This window comes from Thrips palmi, unplaced genomic scaffold (assembly GCF_012932325.1).
Source record: "Thrips palmi isolate BJ-2018 unplaced genomic scaffold, TpBJ-2018v1 HiC_scaffold_1, whole genome shotgun sequence".
Taxonomy (NCBI): Eukaryota; Metazoa; Arthropoda; class Insecta; order Thysanoptera; family Thripidae; genus Thrips; species Thrips palmi.
The window spans coordinates 7,079,272-7,104,743 of NW_023144620.1; the positions used below are offsets into that span (position 1 = coordinate 7,079,272).

The 25,472-nt window shown below is 58.8% G+C and overlaps 1 long non-coding RNA gene across 1 annotated transcript in view; it reads right to left on the minus strand.

Annotated features, from left to right (window-relative positions):
- Positions 1–25,472, minus strand: part of LOC117639805 — a 93,171-nt gene that overhangs the window by 59,441 nt on the left and 8,258 nt on the right. Inside the window, exon 2 of the long non-coding RNA XR_004587386.1 lies at positions 925–1,012. This is a non-coding gene — a long non-coding RNA (uncharacterized LOC117639805). The remainder of the gene's footprint in view (positions 1–924; positions 1,013–25,472) is intronic.

The following is a 25,472-nucleotide window of genomic DNA, read 5'->3' on the forward strand; positions in this document are numbered from 1 at the left end:
GAGACTTCTTCGACTTCTTCTTTGAAACGATTCTGCGACTGCGAGCGTTTTTGTTCAGCGTCATAACCTCATCGGCATGCCTGTCTGTCTGGCCGAGGCCCGAAATGGAGGCGGCCGCGGCGTGACAAGCAGCCGGCACTTGTCAAAGGCATCTCGTGCCCCTTCCCTTTCTACCCCCTCCACCTTCCTCCCGGCCCGTTTCGATTAGATGATAGCGGCAAGGCACCGCAACCACACTAGGCCAGCGGGCCTCGCTCAGAAATGACGTCAGAATCACACATGGTTTCCTGACCGGGACTTGGTGACAGAAATGCATACTGGTACTTTCATCTAAACGACATGACAATGAACGCAAATGATGAGATTGCCAGAGAAATCCTCTGGGAAGAACCATGCACACAAAAGTTTGACTCGTATTAATACATTTAGGTTAAAGAAAACCCGCTTTGTTTTACACGTACACGAAGTCACACAGGGTACGAAACTAGGCAAGTGGGAAGGCTGCCTTTTGGCTTTTGAGGTTCAGAACGTCTTGCAGTAAAGGAAGCAGTGACTCAGTGGCTTCACTTTCCTCTTAAAAGGGGTAGTAATTTAAGAAACACGGCAAGTAGATCAAAGAAGAAAATCGTATAAGAGGGGAATGAGAAGCAACAGAATAACACAAGACGCTGGCTTCATCCTCACTCCCTGGTGAAATCTTCACCCGGCAGTGGAGGCTTCGGTTTGGTCGGCAGAAGCGGCTTTAAGGGAGCTGCCTCGACCTAGATTTCCGCTCTCCCCCTAAAACGGTTTTCTGCGGTGCGACAATCAATTTCACCCCCGCCGCCTCCACCGCCACTCGCCTTTCTTCTGTCTCGCGCGCCTGTTAAATCAGGAGACACGTTTGCATCCATTAGCGCTGCTCCAGGAATGCGGCACGCCTACCTTTGGTCGGCGACATGTCGGCCTCCTTGATGGCGGTGATCACGCTCATCCCTCAACCGTCACCTTGTCCTGCAGTTACTTCCATCACCTGCAACACACGACCAAAGCGAGCCTGGATAAGACGGGGGTCCACTGTCCACAAACGCAAGGCATTTCTTGTATTTAGCTACCCCGAGCTACCCTCATTGGAGGTACGGCCAGGTTTTCTACTTTACGGCAGCTAAAAGTTTCATCAGACGAACACACTTAATTTTTTTGTGCCAGGATCAATATTTTTTACACCGGGGAAAGAAAAAAAAGCATTATGTAGAAAACCACAAATAATTTAAGACAAAGAAAAGTAGAAAATTCTGCGTTGCAAGGAACGAAAATAAGAAGAGGGTGGTTCGCGGGGTGGTTGCAATCGACCGTCGTCGTAAAGTAGCAAAAACATTACTAGAATTTCGTTTTTATTCTCTTCTAAAAAGGGGGTGAAGGCGAAATCGGCGCCCCGCCGTCTACCCTTCGATGTCCACCTATATATCTGAAGCAGGAGGCCCATATTTCTTTTCCGTCTCTGGCAAAACCGTCTGGCATTCCGTCCCGCCCCGCTTCCCCCCAACCCGCCCCGCCCCCGCGATCACTGAGTGCTATCGACTTTTCAGTCACAGACCCGCGCTCCACCACCAAACCTCAATTCCCTCCCTCTACCCGCAAACCCCCTCCCCCATCGACGCATCACGGAAACCACTACACGCGTGTGCTCCTGCGGGACAGCCAAATAAGTCCATTTATTTCCTGTGCCTCTCGTTAAACGCACCTCGAAACGCAGCAATTTTTTAAAGCTCCCTGAACTCCCCTCTCGCCTGGCACGCTTGCAGCAGTGTTGCGTGCTAAGTGAACAATCCGGCCGATTCCTCTTTCTTTTACACGACGGCGCTAATCCCCGAGCTGCAGCGACGGGAGGCCTCCCCAGAGTCAATCTGTAAAGGCGATTACGGCCAACAACCTTCAAATCCTTTGATCCCCTACGGCTAAGAGAAAAGGACGGGGGAGGGGTAGGAAGGCACAAGACATGTCTGCAAAAGCTCGGCGGGAAGCTCCACGTATGTGTTAGTGTGGGGATGGGGAATGGGGAAGACGGAGGGGGTGAGTGCCCGTGATTCATTTAAGGTGCTGCTGGTAGACAACGTGCCCTCTTAATCGCACTTCACCTGCACTACCCAATACCGATGAAAGGCAAAATAACGGTACACTGCTAAACAGACCCTCTAAAATGGTTTTCCAGCACGGTCACTAATGGACGGCGTGGGTCCCAGCCACAGATAAATCACACTGAACGCGCGCAGTGCGTGGAGAGCGGTGGAGAGCGCCCGGAAGTAACAAGGGAGAAGACGGGCACGAAAGCCGAGGCAAGTTTCTTGCCCTGCTTCCCCTCCCGCTCCGCGCTCTGCTTCCCCGTTCGCGATTCGTTAGGTGAACCGCAGAAGGGGAGGGACAGAGACAGCGCTGCCGGGATCTGGTTCGAGACGGTGCGTGGCCGCGCGCCGCATGTTCGACAGGGAAGAGACAGGGCCCAGGAACATTCCGCCAATTTGGTTCAGTGAACCTTCCTCCTCCTTTGACTAAATTGCCACAGAAGCGGGGAGCCGTTTAGGCTTCCCGATCGGTAGAGTCAGCTGCCTGCACTTCTGGAGCTAAGCGGTAAAACCGTGCTTAAAGTATCTTTAGGAGGGATCCATTTCCCGGCATTACTGTGAAACATTTAACATCGTGCCTACAAACCTCCCAAAAAAAAAAACTTCACAATCATTTTCCTTCCTAATGAATACCCGCCACGAGGAAATTTTGAATTGATGGTGAACTAGGCGCGCGTTCACCCTCATAAAAGTCAAACCCTCCTTGACTGCGCCATTTATACGGGGGCCGGTGGCCTTCGGGGTGCCGTAGATCAGATGGCCATTGCTGTCAAGGAGCGGAACGGTGGCCAAGTCAAGGTGATGTGCGTGCCGTGGCCGTGGCTGGGCCGTGCCGTGGCCGTGGCTGGGCCAGCAGCCCCAGGCCAATAAGGCAAAGTCCGTGCAGGGGAGCCCGGCCGGCCGGCGCACTGTCCAGCGCCCCGACCCTACCGCACCCTACCGGTCGTCCTTATCGAGCGCGTCACTTTGATGCGATCGCGGGATCAAGGAAAGTAGGTAGCGTTGTGATATTGGATTTGGCCATCTTTCCAATAAGGGGCCTTCCTGGGCCCGGAGGCCAAAGCCGCGCCACAAAGAGCGTGGTAATTTAAAAAAAAAACTTGGAAAAGGAGTTTGAACTTGCTGCGGAACCACTCCAAAGTCGAGTATCTGCACCGCAGCTGTTTAAGCAAATGTAAAAGTGAAAAAATAAATGCACGAAACAAGACAGAAAGCAAAGCAGGTCTTCCAATATTGTACCGTGCTTTCGCTCTGCACAGGTAGCGATTCTTTTCTCTTCGCTGTAAAGAAAGTGGAACACCCGGCGATCACTTCCATAAGCTGGGTCACGCGCAGCCAGGGATCAAAAGAGAGATGGAGGCCGCCTGCTGCTCAGCACTGAATGGCCACTTGAATGACCGTGGCACGCCATGGCGGCAAACAACACACTGCTGGCGATGGCTGGAGGCTGCTGGAGGCCGGAGAAGGCCGGACGCAGCCCAGATCAATAGGGCCCTCATAGGTTAGTCAGCATGCAGGGGGCCGCAGCACTCCAATGGCATGCTCTAAAAAAAGGATACGGCTTATAAAACAAAATAAAAATTAAAAAAATATCATGTTTTAGAATTAATGACAGCAAAAAGCTTTGAAATAAGGAAGGAGTTCATTTGACACGACTCAGCTAACGCATTAAAAGTAAGAAATTACTACAGCAGCCACCACAGAGAAGGCCCCATTTCGCTGTGCCGCCCGCCCCCTCCGGGGCTGATATACAGCAAAGGCTCAACTACTCTCCGGTTCCAATAAAATGCAAATAACTTCCAAACCGTTAGCATAACATAGGGCGCCATTTCTGGTTCCGATTGGAAGAAGCGCCGAGTCAGAGTGAAACGGAAAAAGCGAGGGACAGAGAAAGGTTCAGTGATTTCCGCTGTCTGAGAGGATCTAGTCAGCTTTTTCTTTGAATTTTTTTTAAAAACTCGTGTATTTAAAGCAAGCTTTCTCCTATCTAGTGGCGCAGGTCGTTTGCATCATACAACAGAATTGTTAAAATTTACATCATCAATAGGGTAAAAGTGGCGCGGCAAAATTTCATCCTGGTCGGGCCACGCGCTCGTTTTTATGCTGTACCTCGACGTGACCTCCGCACCGCTTCTTTCTCTCTCTCCTCCTTCGTAATTGAAAGTTGAGCTGCTCGTACCGGCCGTCCCTTATTAGTTGAGCAAATATTCCTCCCTTCTTTTCGGGCGGTTAGCCTTTTGCCGTGTGGATAGCAGGATTACACTCAATGAAGCCAGCCTAATTAAACTAGGGGCCAGGACTACGGAGGGTAGCGGGGAGGGCGGGAAGAAATGAGATTTTAGAACGCAACGAGCCGAGAAAAAAAAGACCATCGCGAAATGTGCGGACATTTTTCTTTTTAGTAGTGTGCGAGACAGCGCAACGCGGCGTCCGTTGGGCAAGGCGCGACACAGACTAGCCCAACCAGGCCCAGAGCCCCGTGGCATCGTAAAAATCACGCGCTGCCACTGCTGCTGCTATTTCTGAACGCACCTCGTTTAGACACCGTCGGGGGAAAATATAAATTGCGACCAGACAACGTTGGTTGGTCACGTTAAGACTGCGGCCTGTGTACTTTTTGTCGCTGGGCAAAGCAAACTTCATGCCAAACAAGCTCAAAGCACATTGCGCCAGACCTCTGTGCCATCCTTTTGTTCGTTTGAAGGACTGCGTCCCGCATGCTCTGCCGAAGCCAAGGCTGAAACGCGGTTGTAAAACACAACTGCATCCGGCTGAGTGTCTAATTACGCTTGGCGAAGCAGCAGTGTTCCAGGCAGGACTGATTCATGGGGCTTCGGGCGGGCAGCGCGCAGAAGCGTCGCGACGACCGCAGTCAGGGCTCTGAGTGTCCCAAGGACATTAGTGCCCCGAGAAGGCCTGCCCAGACCGCCGTCGACACAATTGGGCAAGGGCTTTCAAATGACTAGTTTTGGCAGCAAACGGGGTAGTAGTAAGGATCCCCCTTGGCGTGGGCCTCCACTTTGATTCCCACAGTCACGACGAGTAATCTAGTCTCCGCACAACCGAGGCAGAACAATATAAACTGGAGGTGTTGGGCTTGCGTGTCGGAACCTTTACGGATCTGAGGGCGTTCTCCATGGGCCAGGGCGGGGGTGTCCGCAGATCGCTGGAAATCTCTCCTCTCATGAAAGGGGTCCCTAATGGAGGGTCTGCGCGGGAGGGTTCCAGTAGCCGCAGACGGAACCGTGGGTGGCTCCGGGCCGAGTGCCGGCTGGGATTCATTGATTCCCTGCACGTCAGAGGCAGAGACAGATTGTCAGAGTTGTTGCTGTTGTTGTGGGGGTGGCATTGGTTCGCGGGGGTGTACAGAGCTCGGTCTGGCGGCGGTGGCCAGACGAACGACGGCCCTCGAGTACTGTAAACGAAGCCGGAATGAGGAATGGTTCAAAACATCGAGGGGATGCGCCAGGCCCTCGGCAGACCTTCGCCAAGGCAATGGAACCATTAAGGCGGCTGGCGGCTCCACATTTCACATTGCCCAGGACTCGGGGTGCGCGCGGGGTTAAATGTGCATGGTATATCATGGATTAAGAACGCAGCTAAAAACGTGCTGAGCAGACATTAAAGCAGAAACGCTGTGTTTTCGTTGAACTTTTTGGTACACACCTCCGCCGTTCTTGGCCACGACCGTTCACAGCACAGGGCTAGACCATCCTAACCCTCACACGCTCGTCGTGGGGTGGGATGACAGCAAGGCTGCGCGGCCGCGTAAATTGCCACAGTCTCGCGTTGTGCGTTGTCCAGGCACTACTGTGTAAAATGGGCGGTAGATGCGTGCGGGGCCGTGATAGGGCGCAACACTGTCGCCGGATTACACACCTGGCGGACAAAGAGGCACCGCGAGCGGCGCGAATCACACAGTGTGCCACACAGTGTGCCACACACCGGACGGCCGGCCAGTTGCCCATTGTTGTGGCCTGGCAAGGCGGGAGGGCAACAATTAAAGCCAGCGACACAAAAGTGGACCTTAAATAGTGGGTTTACACATAGCAGGCGTGCAGAGGGTAAAAAATTAGGGGTTGTTCGTTAGCATCAGGGTGAAGAAACCGCATTTGATAAGTTTGCAGCAGTGCATAGCTACGGTACAATTTTTATTCCAAATCCGTGCAGTTAGCGGAAGCGTGCCCCTACGGGAAATTTCAAATTGAGGAACGACCCGGGCCGCCGCTGGTCGCTGGCTGACTGGAAACGCACATCTGGCGAGTTGAATTGAGCGGCGCCAGAGTGCGGTGCACGTCCGCGCGGGCACGCAGTCTTTGATTACCGCCCGTCCGCCCGTTCGTCCGCAAATGCCGAAATAATGACAAGGTTGGCCGGAGCGGCCGGCACGCCATGACGAATGGGCCTAATGCGCGCACGAATAAATTTACGCGTATTGGCGCGCATCACGCGCGGCAAGGTGACACAAAGTGACGCGTGCGGTGAGTCACGCGGTCCGTCACGGACTGTCACGAGAGTGTCACGGACTGTCACGACAGTGTCACGAGTGTGTCGCGTGCCGCAGGTCACTGTTCCTGCCGCAGCCTTGCCACGCATCCGGCATTTTGTGTGTTGGCACGACCAGAAATTAGCCGGCTGCCCTTTTGTTGGCACGACGAATTGGTGCAGAAAGGCGGAGGAGAGGGGGCAGGCAGGGGGAGGGGCAGGGCTTGACCGCACTCACCGGATGGGCTACATCAAAATGGCCGCCATAAAATACAGAAGACACAGTTTGTGTGGCATTAGAAACAAGGCCGAGGGCCATGTGCACAGCCAGAGTGTGTGCGCGCCGCGTGCGTGACCGGGGATTTGGCAGTGTGGGTGGACTCGCCACCATTCGGCTGGGCGCATTGAGGGCTGGCCCCGTCGCGGTGCCCTGTGCCCTTTGATGGTCGGGGAATGGAAACAACGTTTGCGGAGAGCAATGGAGCCGAGCGCCGCGAAAGGTGGGTGTGTGCCGAGGAGAAACACCCGCCGGGTTACTACACTGGCAGCACTAGCGGCGTATTGGACCAACAAATTGGGTCCAGGTCGGCGACGGCGCAGAGCGGCACACACCGATCCCCAGCCCCGCTCAATGCGGACCGTCGCGCCGGAGGAGGCGGCCACTCCTTTCCAGTGTACCCAGTCCCTTTCTCGGCACACACGTACTCGTCCGGCTAGGGCCGGGCCTGGGCCCTCAAAGGACCAATGGCGTGGAAGCGACGTGGAAAAGGCAGGCAAGGTCACACACACGCGGGGGAGGAGGAGAAAACATGTTTGTCAACAAGGCCAGCCTATAGTGGCGCCGCGGCGATATCATCTTTATTTCACAGCTCCTGTCGAAGCAACAGTCACACAATGGTAACATTGTGCCACACGCGCTGCAGTGGGCTCCAATTATTTTCCCACCCACCTGACTAGGGAGCTGTAGGTGAGGAAAAAAAACTGCTCGTCCAACCCCTTTTGGTCATTTTGCTGCCCCGGCCGCAGAAGGGCTGCTTGTCAGCAGGTGCTGCTGACTCAACTGAAGCCCCAGGCAGGGGCCTCGCCAGACCATTTTGTGGGGCGGTCAAGCAAGGGCATAAAACCTCACGTGACATTTTTTGAAATGATAAACATTCCTCACGATATTAATTTGCAGTAATACAACATCCCTGCGCGTTTTCTGACTGTCTTTGAGTCAACCTGGAGACGGGGTCATTGACCTGAACGGGCTTTGAGAGTCATGGCGCCGAATGGGTGCTCAAGACCAGGATGCGGGACTGTTTGCCACGCTGTCCAAAGGACAAAGCTCTCGGCAGTGAACGTCGCGTTGGAATGAGCCTTTTCGAGAAACAGGAAAGATGGTCTCCCACCCTTCAGGCTCCCTGCGTCTGAAAGGAAGACGGCAAACAAAGCAGCCACCTTTATTTGCCCTAAGACTACACCGCCCCTCGGAAGGGCCTCATTGTGTTTCCATCGCATCCACTACTCGCGAGCTGCAGCAATAATCCGAAAAACCCACTCTCGGGCCAAAGGCGCAAGCAGAGCCAAATCAGCTCCACTGTCGGGCATTGCCAAGCGGCTTCTCTCTGATGTCATTTGGCGAGGACCACACGCGACACTGAAATTCCCAGGCATGATTCGAGGACCAGGTGGTCAGCGGCCCAAAAACAAAATTGCGGCGACCTTCAACCTTCAAGGCCACAGGTTTTCCTCTCCGCGTACCTACAATAGCGCCTTTGGCTACGAGGTATTTTATTTTAGTTTCTCTTTTCTGTCGTCTTTTTTCTGTGGGTGCATTCCTCGAAGACTGGAATTCCTGTCTCAAAAATAACCCCACCGAGAGCACGTCGCGGCTCGGCCTCTAGCCGTGTCGTCTTTGAAGACGTTTTTATCGACACATTTGGCACGTGACGCGGGTGACACAGCCCATTTAGTGTCCTCTCTCTTTCTCTCTCTCTCGCTCGCGTCTGAGGTTCAAGAAGCAAGGACACACTTGCGACTCACCAACAAAACTCTGTACGTTCATTCCATAATCAGGGTGATGTGCGGTAATTCGATTATCGGTTCCAATCCAACTCATCCGTTCATGCCATCTGTCGTTCGTCTTCGGGCCTTTCATAATTCCACGGTCCGTCTAGGCGTCCCACATAATTTCCCTTCCTCTGACCATGTGTGTCCATTAATTCATGCATTTATTCATTATTCACCGCCTTCATTCCATCAACCGCCCTTCTTGGGCGTTCCGGGATGAATATTGGATGAGGCGATGTGCCTCCCATTCACTTCACTTTCATTAGAACGATCATCATCATGGCTGCGCGCCGCAAAATGAAGCTTATTGGATTTCCAGCATTTCGTGGAGCGCGCCAAAACGGGTCGCCGCCGCGACGACGACGGCGGTGCACTGTGGTGGGGGATGGCGGAGCGGCGGCGGCGGAGCCCCATGACCTCGGCCGGCCGGGCCCCGCGGCGGCGCGGCAGCGCGGCACAGGTGTCCTTGACCCTTGACACAGTGCGGCGGCCGGCGTGCCCCAGGGTCCCCCGGGCGTGCCCCCGAGGCCTATGAAGGCCAACCAGGACTTGTTACTGACAAGCCCGTCTGGCCGGGCCTAGCCGGGCCTAGGCGGTCCGTGTGGCCACGGTCCCAGGCGAATTGTCAAAGCAAACAAACCCGCCAGCAGCCGGCGGGGGTCAGCGACCGGCTAAGCGCGCCCCCCGCAGGGTCCGCAGGGTCCGCAGGGTCCGCAGCCGAGGGCCAATCTAGTTTCCCTCCGCCTTCGTTAATCCCCGAGTAATTGTGGACGTTTCCAACTACCTCGGGCGGAGGAATGAATCAGCGACGTGGCGGGCAGCGTCATCAAGGGTACAAACAATCCCCGAAAGAGGAGTCAGCCAAAGCGCGGAGTGTAACTGGCCCTTGGTGCGACAGCAGGGAAGTTTCCAGGGAAGCGGCTGGTGATGATGACTCCTAGCAGCCCGGTGCAAGCGCGGTGCAGCTGCCTGCGTGCCGCGAAGCGCGAACCCAGTACATCACGCTTCAGTTGCCCAGACAGCCAGGTGCTGCATCTCCCCAAAGACAGGCACCAAAAGGGGCGAGCAGTCTGGCCGGCGTGCTGTGCTCCAAAGCGGAGAATCACCCCGATGCCTGACTGACGACGGTGTGGTGCCGGTTCAAACAGTACGCCCACACGGACGGCGGTCGGTCTGGCAGCAGGGCGCGTAGCACTCGGGCGGTTTCGTCGTGTTGCCAAGTTCGCCACGGCCGCAGCAGCGACGTTACGCTTTTACTCCACTCGTCGAGTCCCATTTATCGCCCCGCGCCGCCAATCGCAGAAGACGTGTCGTTCAAATTCGGCCCGAATGACACGGCGCGCCTCCGAGTGGCGCATAAAGTGGAACGTAATTGCGGCAGGACTTTCACTCGCAGTAAAAGTAAGTGCGGCTGTAAACACGCGGCGGTGGGGGTGAAAGGAGCCGCGATGCTTCGGCGCACGCGTGCTACGTGTGCTGTCGGAGGGCGGTAATCACGACTGTCGTACAATTTTCAAGAAAACATAACAGAAAAACAGAACACGAAGTATATGGGCACATTCGGAGAGCAATCCGTTGGTGGGGTCACACGGTCGGTTCGCGTCCCATTAAGTGACTCTGGAGCTCAAAACGCGTCCAGAGTTTTGGCCGCCTGCACCGGTCTTCTGGCCCACTGTGTGCATGTGTGCAGCTCGGTAAAGGGTGGGTTCCCAGCAGTGTGGCCTATTCCGGACCTCATTTCACTTACTACTTCCTGGAGTTGGTCGCGAAACCCCCCCATCCGAGGACACGGGATCAGATTGCCGAGTTAATGAAGTGCCGCCATCTCGCTCCTAATACCCACAAACCGAGGCACCCTAAGGCTCCCCCCTTCCCCCCCCCCCCTTCCACGCGCGCGCGCGTCTGACCGAAGCCGGGACGCCGCCGCCCTTGCCGCCCTTGCCCTTCCCTAAGGCCAGAGACACACTCCGCAGATGCCTCGGCGCGTTCCGACCTCGGGCCCTTCCTCCCCTATTTTTAGTCGGGCGATATCCCGCCTCGCCAGCGTACACGCCGCCACGCCACGCCGCGCCGCGCCACCAGGAATAGCACGCACGCCACGCACCGCCACCGGCCTGGCCTGGGATTTAAGGGGTGGGAAATTAATGAAGAGCATCGCGGCGAGAAGCAGGCCATTTAGAAACGAAAAAGACAACGATCCTACACTGCCGCGACAGCTTCGCTTTTCAACGAGCTTTCCTTGACCGTCGCCGCGCACTCCAACTTTTTAGAGTTTTAAAAGAAAACTCGGCGTTTTTCTTTATTTTTACCGCAAAGTTTTGCGAGCGGGTAACCGAGGACGATATTCTAGGGAGGTATCTGAATCGCAATCCTATTCATTTACACCTATTGAATATGTATGAGCGCCACTTAATCCCTCAGTATACCTGACTCAGGCCTCAGGCCCTACTTTGTCTCTCATGGACTACCCCTTCCCCTCCGCCGCCCCACCCACACACAAACACACACATCCCACCCCCTCACCTCTCACACACACACGCTGCCCCTCCACCCCCGTCCCCAATACACACACACATACACACACATACATATACACACATACACACGAACACAGTCGCCCCCAGATTCGCTCCAAAGGGAGCCGTGAGAATTTCATTACATAGTGCATAAGTGATGCCAAATGAGGGGCCGTGCTGGGTTTTCCTATCAATCCTTAATGCTAATTTGTGTCCCCTGTTCGCAAACGACACACTCGCATAAAGTTGTCCTAATGGCGGGCCGCAGCAAAGATGGCAGTCGCGACGGCAACAACAACAACCCTGGTGCACGTCACGGGGCTTCTTCGGTCTCGCGACGACCGCCAACGTGTTTACAGTGCGGTACCGTTTTAAATGCGTTGTTTCCGCCACTTTGGGCCCCTGCAGTGCCGCAGCGCAGCCTTTCAGCGAAAGGCGCACGCCGCTGGACGGGACGATGACGTCACCAGCCCCCCGAGCGGCGTGCGCCAAAGGCGGCCAAAGGCGGCCAAAGGATGGCAGCTCAGGAAATTGCACTTACTACTGTCACAAGCTGCTCGCGTCCAATTTGATTTGGTGCTCTTTTAAGCCGGGCCCCGGCATTAGGAAAGGGAAACAGGGATGGAAGTGGATGATGAAAGGGGAGTCGTCAGCGCGTTGTCGAAAATAAGCGGAATATCTGCTAAAGGGCCGAGTTACAAAGCGCGCGTTTGACGCGGCGCGCGGTAACGCGATTCCGGGATCGGATTTCGGCCCCCGCTCTCGTTAGCGCGGTCATGCCAAACTCCCAGTGTCGGAGATGTACAACCGGCAGCAGCTAGCTTGTGTCGCACTCGCCGTGCGTTTTCCGTCCCCCCCATCGACGGCCTGCCTCAACTTTCCCGCGGAAAAAAAAAGTTTCTCGCAAAGGAGCGCAGCACAGGGCTGCCACCACCACCCACCGCCGTGCAGTGCGGGGTGACAACAATTTTAAAATTAAAATTTCAGCGCACGGCGACGCGGCGCTGCCGCCGCTCATGAACGAGAGCGGGGAGGTTTACTTCCAGCGCCGTGCGCGCAAAAGGAGGATAGACAGCGCTCCCCGCACTACATGCAAGCATTCGCTCTCTCTCTCCCTCTCAAAGACAGACAGGCGCGCACACACACACACACACTCACTCACACACTCTCTCACACACACGCAGCGCGCATTGAGGCATGCTCGTAGATCGAGATAGCTCCCGCAACGTTCCGAATGCACGCGTCCCCAAGCACCCCGTCCGTTCCGTTCCGTTCGGGCCACGCTGCCGCCGCGCTGCCACGCCGCCGCGCTGCCGCCTCAGGTCGGGTTGCGTTCGGCTCGGGTTCTCCGGAGCCGCTGCTTTTAAGGGAAGGTAGACGGAGGAAAGCTAAGCAAGTTTCGCTGGAAGATGATGAAGAGGGCGCGTCCTGTCGGCCCGTCCGTCACCCGCACCTACTTCCAGCGGAGTGGCCACCCGCGCCCTGGACGGGCGGCGTTACGTGGTTGGTGGACGAGAGCCCTGGGCGACGGGACGACGTCCACGGACCAGAATTAACCCAAGAAGAAAGAGTCCGGAAATTGGCGTTCCGTCGGAGGGTTCGAAAACGGCGCCGCGGGCCTGCGGGCAGCACCCCCCTGAGGCCGCCCAACTGTCCGGCGAGTTTCGCGAGGAGTCTTGACAGACTTCCCGCCGGGCCGGGCGGGGCCGGCCGGGACGGTGCCGGGCCAGGGCCTCCCCGTTAGAAAGAGGCGGGGCTGACGCCGGCTGCCGCCGGCTGACGCCTCCAGAGAGGGTGCGCGTCAAGCCAGTTGTTTTTATTGGCTTGATTTGCGAGAGGCACACCTGTTTCACTTAAACGTGAAGTAGAGCTGTCGGGAAAATAAAACGGCATCCTGGCAGGGCTTGCTCGGCTTGCGCGGCTTGCGGTGGCGCGGAGGGGGAGGCGCGTCGGTCGATACACCGTTTGTGCTTCGTGCCCGTCGCGCCGTTCGGTTCATCAACACTAGAAAAGGGCTCCTCTCTTGCTGCGGAACGAACGCCGAAGGGGGCCTCGCCTTGGGCTCCGCGAGTCATGGGCTTTTTTTGTGTTGGCATTTCTCTTTCTCTCTGTCGCGCTGAATGAACACTCGCAGCGGAGCGATGCGGCGGTTGGAAAACGAATATAATTCACGGGGAAACCGCCTTTTTTCGAGGCGCGCTCTGGCGGCAAACCGACGAGGCTTGCCCGTCCGTGCGCCTCATCTCGTGATTGTAATGGCTCGTTTCGGCGTTGGGGTGGCCGTGCCAGGCGGTGCCAGGCGGTGCCGCCTCGCTGCCCGGGTCGCAGCGCCGCGTCGCGTCGTCCCGGCAGTGTAGGGCCGTGCCCGCCACCCTGCCGCCGTCCCAGCGCCTCCAGCCTCCCCAGCCGGCGACCCGGTGCTGCCAGAGGTGAGAAAAGTGACCCGAAACGGACCCGAACAGACCCGCTGCTGAGGAGACTCCATCCGATCCGATCCGACCCGCCTGGACCCGATCCGCACCGCAGCGGCCTGACCCGCTCATCCGCCGCCGCTCCGTAGGCGCCGCTGCGCTAGCCGGCCGGGCGGTGGAACGACACCCGCCGGAGCCACGCCGTTTTGGCGGCTTTCTGATTGCCCAACTGCCGTAAACGCGGTAGTAATGTCATCCTGAGACCATTATCTGTCTTTGCGTACACTTAGTTTGCATTTTGGTGCCGAAAAAAAATATTACCGCCGGCTGGTGTTGAACCTCTGTCTCTTCGGGCGCGTTGAAGTCAGCCCGCTAGGCCGGCCGGGCTCGGCGACGCAGCGGCGGCTGCGTGCGGAAAGTATTCGCACGAGGAGACAGCCCGACTGGCGGATGGAGGCGGGTCAGAGCGGGTCTCTTTTCTCACCTCTGTGCTGCGCTCAGCAAAGTCGATCACCTCGGCGTGCCGCCCGGCATGGCCGCATGCCGCTGACAGACTTCAGCGAGTGTTATCCCATTAGTTGTTTTTTGGGGGGCGACGCGGTTCCACTGACAGTGCAGTGCGCGCCGCGAGCGACGGGCGGCTGACAGACCCGAGCCGACAAATGTGCAGCCAGCCCACTGACAGATGGATGGAGACCCACAAGCCAGACCGAGGCAGTCGGCAGTGTCTTACCGCGAAGTCGTCGACGCGGCGGCAACAACTCGATAAGTCTGAGACAGTGCGCCGCACCCCGCCGCGCCCCGCCGCGCCCCACCGCGCCCCACCGCGCCCCGCCGTGCCCCGCCGCACCCCGCCGCGCCCCGCCGCGCCCCACCGCGCCCCACCGCGCCTCCGCGACAAATTTGCGCGAGATGGTGGCGTCTCGTCTGAGAGCGCCATAGTGTGCCGCCATCCCTCATGACGCCTTCGGGGCCGTCGGGGGAGAGGCGTCGATGGAGCACATTGAAACCGCCGCGGGCGCCACACCGCACTGTAAGCTGTAAACAGAGAGGGAGTCGGCCGGGCAAATCAACTCAACGGCCGCCAACGGTTCCGCCTCTATTTACACTGCCGCGCCGTTTGCTTGCGTTGCTTGCTTTGCTTACCGACACACTGACTCGCCGCCGATGTATCTTTTCGCGCAGTCTCACGAGGGGCGCCGATGCGCAGCCAGTTCAATCAAAATCTCACTTTCAAAAATTTCCCAATTTTTTTCTTTTTTTTTCAGGTGGAGGAGCGGGGCAGTCGCAGCAGATCGATCGGGGACTACCGGCCAATACCGTCCCTCCGCTCTCATTTCCGTCTTCTGTAACGAAAACGGAAAGCAAGTCCAAGAGTGTCGCAGCTGCGTCCGCGCGGCAGTGCGGCGCACAGCACAGTAGTGGGCCAGAGAACCCGGTGCAGACGGTCAGATTCCCGGACGCGTTTCGAGCTCCAGAGTAGCTAAATGGGACTCGAATCGAGCGTATGACCCCACCAATGGATTGCTCTCCAAACGAGGAATCCATTGGTGGGCCACACGTTCGATTCGAGTCCCATTTAAGTCCCATTTAGCGACTCTAAAGCTCAAAGCGCGTGTAGAGTTTTGGCCACCGGCACCCGTCTCCTGGCCCAGACTGTGCACGGCCAAGCAAAAGAAAAAATATAAACAACAAAAAAGAGCCGGCAGCAATGTCACTTCGCGGGCGCGGTTCGAGTGAGTTGGTGGCGGCGGAAACGAGGCGAAAGGAAGCGAAAGGAACGTCGCAAGTCGCAGCAAGGCGGTGCAAGGCGGTGCAAGGCGGTGCAAGGCGGTGCAAGGCGGTGCAAGGCGGTGCAAGGCGGTGCAAGGCGGTGCAAGGCGGTGCAAGGCGGTGCAAGGCGGTGCAAGGCGGTGCAAGGTGAAACTTGCAGTGCTCCCGCAGAGGCAGCGAAGGCCTCTCGCCACGCGTTCCTCCTTTCTCACACGGAGCGCGAAATTTAAATTTAGCGGCCGATTGATTCGAACTGGCCGTGCTGCGCTGCTGCGCTGTCGGCCGAACAAAGCATAAAGCACACTGCGGAGCGCGGAGCACTGCGGGGCGCGCCTCGCGTGCAGGCCGAGGGGGTAAACACTTCAAGAAATCGTGTACAGACTACTCGGTATTACGCTGTATTACGGGTGTATTACACGTGTATTACGGCCCTAAAATGCCCAAATTTGGAACATTTGACCCAAAAATGGTATTACGATCACGTGTATTACGCGTAATACACGGTTTTTGTGTACAGGGTATTACGGAAGTGGTTACCCCCTCGGTGCAGGCTGTGCAGGCCGACGGCATGGCGGGGCGGGGAGGGGGAGGGGGGGGCAGTGCCGCCGGATACGGTAGGCCGCGGGGATTTCGGCGGGAAGGCGCGTGCTGTCGTGCTCGTAGTAAACTTGCCCTTCGCGCTTCGCAACGCCCACGCTAGCGGCCAATCATTTTCCCACGTCTGCCTTCAGCCGTCAGGCCGGGCAGCCAGGCGGGCAGCCAGGCAGGCAGCCAGGCAGGCAGGCACGATACCAATCTAGAGCACTAGAAGGAGCGCACCGCCAGAGCGCGCCGTCACTCACCCAGCCAATCAAAACTTGGACGGTTTTGAAAACAGTTACGTTTGTCTTTGGCTGCACGCTAGGCGCGCGAGGCGAGGCGCTGCCTGGGCAGGCGACGACGCCACGCCCCGTCGGCCTCGGCTCGGGGCAACGCCCGCGGGCGCGCCGATGCAGTCCGTTTCCAGGTCGGGACGTTCTTGACGGGCACCTCGGGTACCGGCGTACCCGCAGAGCGTCGCCCCCACGCTGCGGCGCCAGGCCTTCTTTGACGTGTTCGCGCGCAAAATGGTCCCCTGCGGTCACGCAACGATGTTGTTGTCGGCACGGAAATAGCCTCTTCCACGAACCGTCTTTCACGGGACATACTTTTCCCTGATACCACGGGCGGCCCGAGTGGCAGTGCCGGCAGGGCGCCGAGTCGAGGCCCGCCAAGCAGTGTGGCGGTGTGCAGGTACACTGGCCCCGGGCAGCTCCAGGCCTCTCCATTGCGCCTTCGTCATGTCACAATCAGTGTGACAATGCTCCCGAGGGTCTCGTTCCTGTGTGTTTTTGTTCTTGTTGCTGTTTTTTTCACCGAGTCCCGGCGAGACATTGACGCCGTCAGCTTGTTCTGCCGGCTGGGCTGGGCTGGGCTGGGCACCTCCGCGACGCGTGCCCGTCGCGGTCCACGGCCCCCCACCTCGCGCGCCGCGTCTTTGTGTCGCTGTGTCGCCTACTCACACACAAAACGACAATTTTTATATAAAAAGTTAAGCAGGAAGGCGGCAATTTGCGGCGCGGCCCGCCAAGGTGACGCGAAGGGGCACCGAGACACTGCGGTCAACCCTCCGACGGGCGGGCAGACGGACGGGCGGGCAGACGGACGGACAGCAGACCGACGGGCGGACAGCCGGACGCAAAGGGAATCCTATTCCGGTAGCCCAGGGCGGCCCAGGGCGGCCCAGGGCGGCCCAGGGCGACCCAGGGGCGGCCGTGGGCCTCCATGGAGTCCCCGGGCCCCGCATTGGCTTGCCTGATCCTTCCTGAACCTCCCGGGGTTCAAAGCCAGCCAGGCCCGGGCCAGGCTCGGCCCAGGCCCGCAAACCGAGCGAGCAAATGCAGGGAATCGGACGACGGACCTGCCCCTGCCTCGGCCAGTGGCGCCCACACTGCAAAGCAAACAGCATTAGCGGGTCACCTTGCCTCCAGTCCAAAGGCACCAAAAGGTCGCCTTACCGGCTGCGGCCTGCGGGCGAGACGCGCCCAAGACGCGCCCGAATCCGAAATCGGAGACAGGGGCGGACGAGCACCCATAACGGGTGGGCCGGGTGCAGGTTCATCTCTCGCACCCGTGCGGGCCGCGCCGTGAGTGCGAGAGAGAGAGAGAGAGAGAGAGAGAGAGAGAGAGAGAGAGAGAGAGAGAGAGAGAGGCAGGCCCGGCCCGTACTCCGGAAACATTAGGGCGGGCTCACCTTCCCGGTGAAGGCGCGGGGAACGCGCTCCGGGCGGTGGCGCGCCATGGCGGTGGACCCCCTGGGCCCCTGCTGCCGCCCCGGTGCCGCCCCTGGGGCGCAACAAACATGACACCGTCCTTTTTTCTCAAAGTCCCTCCCTCTCTCTCTCTCTCTCCTCCCTGCCTCCGCCTTGGACGGTGCGTCGCGTCGCCGCGTCACCCTGGAGGCCGTCGTCGCCGTCGTCTCCGTGAGACAATAGTTTTTGAAGGGCGTGAATGGTGGGCGCGTCACGGAGTCTCGGACGGCCGGGCGTAATTAAGACGAATCGCCGCTCCCATTCACTGCCGCCCTCTCCCCCCCCCCTTTTTCTCTCTCTCGCACCCGTTTCATTCAACCCCGTGTAAACCACCCCGCCACTGCCCCGTTGTACCAGCGGGCCGGGCCGGGCCGGGCTGGGCTGGGCTGCAGGCCCTGAACCCTTTCCAATCCGGAGCCAAGCCCCCCGATAGAAACCCTAAACCCTGCGCTGCCCTTTTCCCGACCTGTCCCTCTCCCTCGCTCCGTCTCCCTCTGTAATCTCCGCTCTCGCTCCCGCACAATGCGCGGGCCGCGTCGTTAATCGGCGAGAAATGGCACGTGTCAAACGGACGCTAGTTTATGCCGTCCAGTCGCCCTTTGACATGCGTGGCCGCGGCTCGGGCGGGGCGGGGCGGAGCGGGGCCGGGCGGGGCGGGGCGAGCACAAAAGCGCGGCGCTTAAGCGGGGCGTCCATCGGGGCGCCGAGCATCGTCACACACGCGCGCAAATCAGCCATTTAGTTTGGCAATCGTCGAGCAGCGGGTCCCGTTGTGGTGCCGTCGGAAGCGGACGGGGTAAGCCGCCGGCGGGGTTCCGGCAAGCCAGGAGAGCGCACTCCGGGGGATGTGCTGCTGCTGCCGGGGTGTTGGCCTCGGCGGGAGCCTCGCGTCGACGGGCAAGTGGAAAGATTCTCCATCATTGGCGGCGCGCCTGCAGGCAGCACGGCCCGGCCCGGCCCGGCCCCTCAGGTCGTGGCAGGTCAATTAGGCATGCGTCTGGAGAGAGAGCGCGAAGCAAGCGAAGCAAGCGAAGCAAGCGAAGCAAGGCCCTTGGATCGTCTCGTCTCCACCCCCGAGTAGGATAACGCACGCCGCGCCACGCCGCGCCACGCCACACCACGCCACGCCGCGCCACGCCCACGCGCGTGGCAATCAGTCAACGTCACCGACAAGCAGCAATGCACGCGTATGTACCGCGGCGAGGAAAAGCCCACGGGGATTTGCCAAAAAAAATAGACGCCAGTGGAAACAGTCGCTAAAAACAATATTTCGCATATAAATTTTCAGCAGTCTCGTTTAATGTTGTGTTCCCTGATTCCAACGGCTTGGTTTTGCTCTCACAGTGTACTGGCCCCAGCGTCCGGCTCGGCCGGGCTCGGCTCGGCGGCGTCGCGCGAGAGGCACGCGTCTGTGTGCACACACGCTGCGCTCCGCTCCGCCATGGCTCCGCCCAGCTCTTACCCGAGGATGGCGGCTCAGGTATCGCATTAGCGGTGGTATGCATATTCACTAGTCTTCCCGCCAGTCAGCGACGGACCAAGAGCCAGCCGCACAGAAGCCGGTCAACAAACACACAGAGACAATCTCTCTGACACACGCACACACACACATATTAGTTTCTCTATCGCTCCGCTCGCTCCCTCTCTGTCGTTTTCTCAGGGACACGGTGCATTTTCTTTTCATCTCTGCCAGTCTCCCTATTACACGCACACACACATACACACACACGCGCGCGCGCTACTTTACTCGTCAAACAGCGCACAGTCCACAAGCAGACGACGCGCCGCCCAATGTTTGTCTCCGCCTTTTCCCGCGGTGTGGCGGCGGGAGCGAGGAACGTTACGCCGCCCTTGACTTTGAGGAGCAGCCCCGCAATGCAGTGTCGCGCACGCGACGCACGGTGGCGGCCTGAACTCTCAACACGCGTTTGGAGCTCCAGAGTCGCTAAACAGGGCTCGAACCGAACGTGTGACCCCACCAATGGATTCCTCGTTCGGAGAGCAATCCATTGGTGGGGTCACACGTTCGGTTCGAGTCCCATTTAGCGAGTTTGGAGCTCGGAACCCGTCCGGGATTTCGACCGCCTCCACCGGTCTTCTGGCCCACTGTGCGACGCCTTTGTCACGTGACTACATTAACATGCAAAATGCGCATTTTTTGAATCCAAACCTATTTACCCGGGGGGACTTTGAAAAGTAAAATAAATCAAAACTTTTCGCCGTTTCCCGGAAACGGTTTCCGTTTGAAAAGGGGAGCCCGGTGCACGATTTATGCATTTCGGATCAAGCAGTTTGAGGCGTTACGGCGCCGCTTTTCATCGCAGCGGGCAAGGGGTAAAATTTTTCACCTGGAAAAAAAATAGACTAAACACGATTGCGCGCCCGTGCTCCGCCGGTGGCCCGTTTTTCCCTCTGAAACGCGACCCGGTGCTTCCGCCTTGATTTCATGCGGGGGCTCCACGCAGGAGCAGTTGACTCGCCGGGGGTCACGCGGGGACGGGCGTAGATGTATTCACAAGGAACAAAAACAAAGAGACGTTTAGATTGTTTCAAACTTGCGGGGGCCAGAGCGCTCGCTCCGCCGGGTCTGGCACCGATTTCTGCCCCCTCTCCTCTCTCCCAGCTAACGCTGACCAGCAGGCTGCTTCCGTCTCTCTCGCACTCGTGCCTTCGGCGGCTCCAGCGCGAGAGAGACAGACCCTTGACTCAGCCCGCAGGTGCACGCGGGGCACGCGGATAGATGTAGCGGACAAAAGAGAATCATAAAAGCAACTCGGTGTCGGTGTTGTTGTTGTTGTTGAGATTGTATAAATAAGTGTGCGAGGGGGCCGGGAGAGCAGTCCCCCCCCCCCATGAAAGTGGCAGCAGGCAAGCATTGTTGACTCAGCAGAGTGGCTTTACTTGGTTCCTTTCAAATCTCCGCGCTGCTCTCGACCGGACAGTCCTCTCACCAGCAAAAAGACAAGGGGACCACACACGCCTTCAAATTTTGAGCTCAGGCATTTTCTTACTGGAACTCAACAAAGTATTCTTAAGACCTTTTCTAAAAAATAAACAAAATTTTATGAAGTCCGGTGGTTTCAAGTAGATAAAATTTCAAAACTTTTTTTTGTTCCTGGGATGGTGCAGCCAGCGGCTTCGCCATTTTCCTTCCAAAACGACGCCGATCCGCGTCCTCCTCGATCCAACCACAAATTTGGCGACTCCAGGTTCGACTCCAGGTCCCAGACTCCAGGTTCCAGGCGGTTCACAACACTGCCGCGCTGCCGCAGCCGTCGAATTGCCGCGATGACATTGCCAGCTTATTTCCGTAACCAGTTTGCCATTTGTCTCGAGTCCCGACCGCCAAGCGGCGCCAGGCGTCGAATGACTGCCTCGCGGTGTCACCGCGTTGCGTAAGCCTGCGGCGTGCCTGCGGTGTGCCTGCGGTGTGCCTGCGGTACCGTAGGACGCCGCGCTGCCGCCGTGCTGCAGGCTGGTGCCGCGCAGTCGCTCTGTCTCTGTCGCACTCGCTGTTCAGTCGGCTGGACCGCCGTGCGGGGTAGGCCAGACGCGGCGCCGCCGTGCACGGGTGCGTGGCGGGCCTGCCCGCCCCGCAGGCGCTCGGGGTGCCTGCGAGGTAGGCCACCCTCGGAGCGGCGGCGCACGGCGGCGCGGCGGGCGGGCCTACCTCGCAGGCGCTCCCTCCAGCCGCAGCAGCCACCCTCGCCAGCGGTGCAGCCGAGCACATGGCGGGCCAGAAGAAACGGTGAAAGTCTAAACGCGCTTGGAGCTCCGGAATCGCTAAACAGGACTCGAACCGAACGTGTGACCGATGGATTCGTCGTTCGGAGAGCAATCCATTGGTGGGGTCACACGTTCGGTTCGAGTCCTATTTAGCGACTCTGGAGCTCGCGTCTAGTGTTTTGGCGTCGTCCGCCGGTCATCTGGCCCACTGTGCGGTGCGGCCGAGCGACCGCCGCCGCTGCCAGTCGGCATCCCGACGGCTGTTCCCAAACTTTACCGACGGCTAGGTTCGGTCGACACGCCAGCGACACGCCAACGACACCACGGATCGGTACTTCGCCTTTTGGCCGGTCGGGTTTGACAGCAAAGTCGGTGAAAACCGCGAAAGTTGGGGCCCGGTGATGGTTGCCGGAGGGGCCGCGCCGCTGACAGGAACGACCATGCGTTTCGGGAACGGCTAAAAGCAGGACTAAAAGGGCGGGGCGGTTTGTTCCATTTGTCTTTGTGTCAAGGCCGCGGACGCGGACCCACGCTGTCAATCTAACCTAGTCTCCGCGCGGGGCTGGCCGGGCTGGCCGTGCTGGCCAACTCGCAACATTGGCGGCCCAGGCTCGGCCTAGGCCTGGTCGGGACGGCACTGCCGGCCATAGCTCAATTTACATTCATCCGTCAATGACAGACGCAGCAGAGCCGCCCGGCCCGGCCCGGCCCGGCCCAGCCCAGCGCCGAGGGAAAGAGGGGACGCGGGTCGCGCATCGAACGGCGCGGCAGTGGCGCGGCCGGCCCCTTTCGGACACCACCCCGCCGGACCCTCGCCGACGGACGGACCCCCGGCAGCTTGGCCGCGCTAATTGATGGTTTCAATGGAACGGATGGAAAAGCAGTTAGTCCGACTAAATTTTAGAAAGACCGGCTAAGCCGATTTATTTTTCGATTCATTTCATCCGCCGCCGCCAGGCCGGTCGCGCACTCTCCGCTCTTGTTCGCCGTTCGAGAGGCGCACGGTACGGAAGGCCATACGGCGCGCCGGGCAAGACCCGCTTCAGGCCCGGGCCTGATACATAGAAACGAGGCAACCTCCCCCAGGACGGGGTGGGCCTGGGGCCGGGCCCGCCTCGGACCCACACTTTCCCTTTCACAGTGGTGGTCCTGGAGGCGCCCCACCGCCAGATCCGCGCCATGAAACGCACGCACACACACACACGGTCGGACGCCCCCAAAGCCGGACTCGGCCGGACCGGGAAGGGAGGCGGACAGAGCGGACGGCGTGGACGGCGGACAGGAGAAAGAAGGCGGAGTGGGGCGACGCGAGTGACGAGCACTGTAAAACTAGTCAGCGACAGAAAAACAATTTTTTGAAAAAAAAATTGAAAAGAGGGGGGGGAGGCTAACGCGAAGCGTTTACAAAATATCGGTTGAGGTGTTTGTGGCGCCCGAGTACAAGGGGTTGCCTAGCCCCCACGGCGCTCCTAGCGGCCCCGCCACGCGTGGGTTTGCAGTGGCTAGGCCCCTGCCAACTCGAGCACGGCACAGGCACACACAGAAGACGGTCTAAGAAGCGGCACAGTGCGAGAAAAAGAAAAACACATCACACAAAGCTCGACGTTTTTTTTTTCACGGCGGGCGGTAGAGGGATTCAACCCCTTTTTTTTTCCATACCGCCTTCAGGCACGCTTTCCAAATAATGACTCGCAACAAAAGCGGGGGCGGTACAGCGCGCGCCTGCGTGCTTGGCTGTGTGTACATGAGTGTGTGTGTGTGTGTGTGTGCGTGTGTGTGTGGCGCGACACAGTGACATGACCCGCACGACGCTAGTGTTATTGCGATTGGACGCCCCGGGCCGCTTTTTGCGGCACCATCATCGCTTCCCCCCCCCCTCCTCCTTTCCCCTAGACACTCACACACACACACACACACACACAGAGCGTGGTGTTTGTCAGAGATACGCCGTGGCTCCTCAATGCGAGAGAGCGAGAGTGAGGTTAGCGCTCGCCGAAAGCGATACAACAATCACTTGTCTCTGTCGGTGAGGTGGGGCGGCGCCGCGCCACGCCCTTTCGGCTTTCGGCTCGGCGGTCAGCGAGTGCATTTTTCTTGGCGGCGCGTATTTCGGGACCCACCACACCGGAAGCGGACGGCGCGGCCTTGGCGGCCTTGGCGATAGCGAGGCGACGACGACGCCGCCGCCGAAGCCAAGACGGCCGAGCGGCCACCACCGCACCGACTGACTGGAGACGGAAGCGCAAACCAGATCCGAATAATGCCATTCATGGGTGTCAGTAATCAAGCGCTTTCAGACCAGTCGGCTTTCAGTGGCACGGCTCGCGCGCGCGGCCACTGAACGAGAAGAAAAAAGGAGGAAAGCGAAGGAGAGAAAAAAACAAGTTGATTTCACGCATTTATTCGGGCCGCTGGGCAAGCTATCGATTCCTGGCATCCATTCACGCCGAGGTCCGGTCGGGCCGGGCCGCCCCGCCCCGCCCCGGTCCGCACTGTTCCCCACAGAGTGACAGTATTTCGCCAATTACGGTCGACTTGCGAGCGGTCACGGTGTCACGAGCCGCGCTTACGCCATTTGCACTTGAAAAGGGGAGGGTCTAGGCCAGGCACGCGGCGCAGGCAGGCTGGCAGGCAGGCGAGACAAAAACGGGATTTCTCCCAAAGTACGCGCGGCACGCCTGAACAGCGCGCTTTTGTCTTCCGCGTGTAATAAGGGCTCCTCGACGCGACGACTGCCTGGCGGGGTCTCAAGACAAATTGTTTTCTCGTGTGTGGCCCTGCGCCCCTTCGGCTCGCGCTGCTCGGCGCGGCGCGCATTAAAAGCCGGCTTCGACCGGGATCAGCCGGGCGCACCGAGTGGAGGAGAGGCACCGGCATGTGGGGGCAGGGGGGGGGGGCACAGCCACCACGGCTCACCTGCCCCTGAGCTGCACGGGGGAAAAGCCTGATTTAATGAAGCCCAAACTCGGGAGAAACCACCATCTGAGCCGCCGCAGCAGACACCACCGCGGCCAACCTTTTGGCTTCCCTTCGGCCCGGCCGGGGCCAGGCCGTCCCCACCAGCGCGCTACCTCCAAGTGAAGAGTTCAACCCCCTTTTCGCTCCGCCTGGGCATGCCTTGCGAGGACCAGCCAACGCCTTTCATGTGCCCCGAGAGCTTTTGTGGACCCGAAATAAATTCGTTCGCTTCTTCAAACTCATTAGCTGACTGGATTACTCCCCCCCACCCCCACCCCTCCGGGGGTCTCTCTGGACGCCAACCGCGCATCGAGCCGCTGTCCCCGCCCACATTGCAATTGCCCGGCTTTCATTTCTTTCATTTGCTTCTCCCTTTTAAACTGTGCCGGAATCTGGCCGCGTCGCGATGCGCGTCCAATGTCCACGGTGAAGCATCATATTTCACAGCAAACATAATCTCGATCCGAATCGGGAACGCGCGTCCGTTTTTGAGCGTGTAGTAAATTACTTTCGGATTACTGCAGCCGAAGCGGGTCGATACGCCGCGTTTTCTTTACGACCCTTTCAAAATAACTCCGTCGTTCAATTTTACCCTCGACCGAAGTTGACTCGACGCTGGCGGCGGAGCGTCTAACTCAACCCAACTGGAGGAGAGCACAAACCAAAAAATAAAAACAATGATCGAAATCAAAACAAGCCCAGCGCAAAAGTCCGTATTTATGTGCGCCAGGCCGCGAGGGTGGGTCTATCGAACGGCGCGCTGTGTATCGGCACCTGCAGCCGACACAACGACTCTGTTTACTGCGCTCTACCTTATACCAGGTGCCTCCACCCTGGACGCGGCTCCGGCGCCACGGCGCGGCGCTTCCCGGGGTTAGGTTCCTTTTTACGACCCGTGGGCGCCCCGCCCCGCCCCGCCCCGCCCCGCCCCGCCCCGCCCACCCCACGTCCCAAAGACGACGCGACCCGCGCTGCAGCGTTGACGGCCCGACGGGTGGCACTCGTTAATGAGAACATGACACTCCAATTCAGAACGCGGTTGCGCCAGACTCCGCCGTGGGCGCCGCAGGTATGTCGGGAACACAGAGTCCCGTCCAACGCCGAAGTCGTCACCGCGCG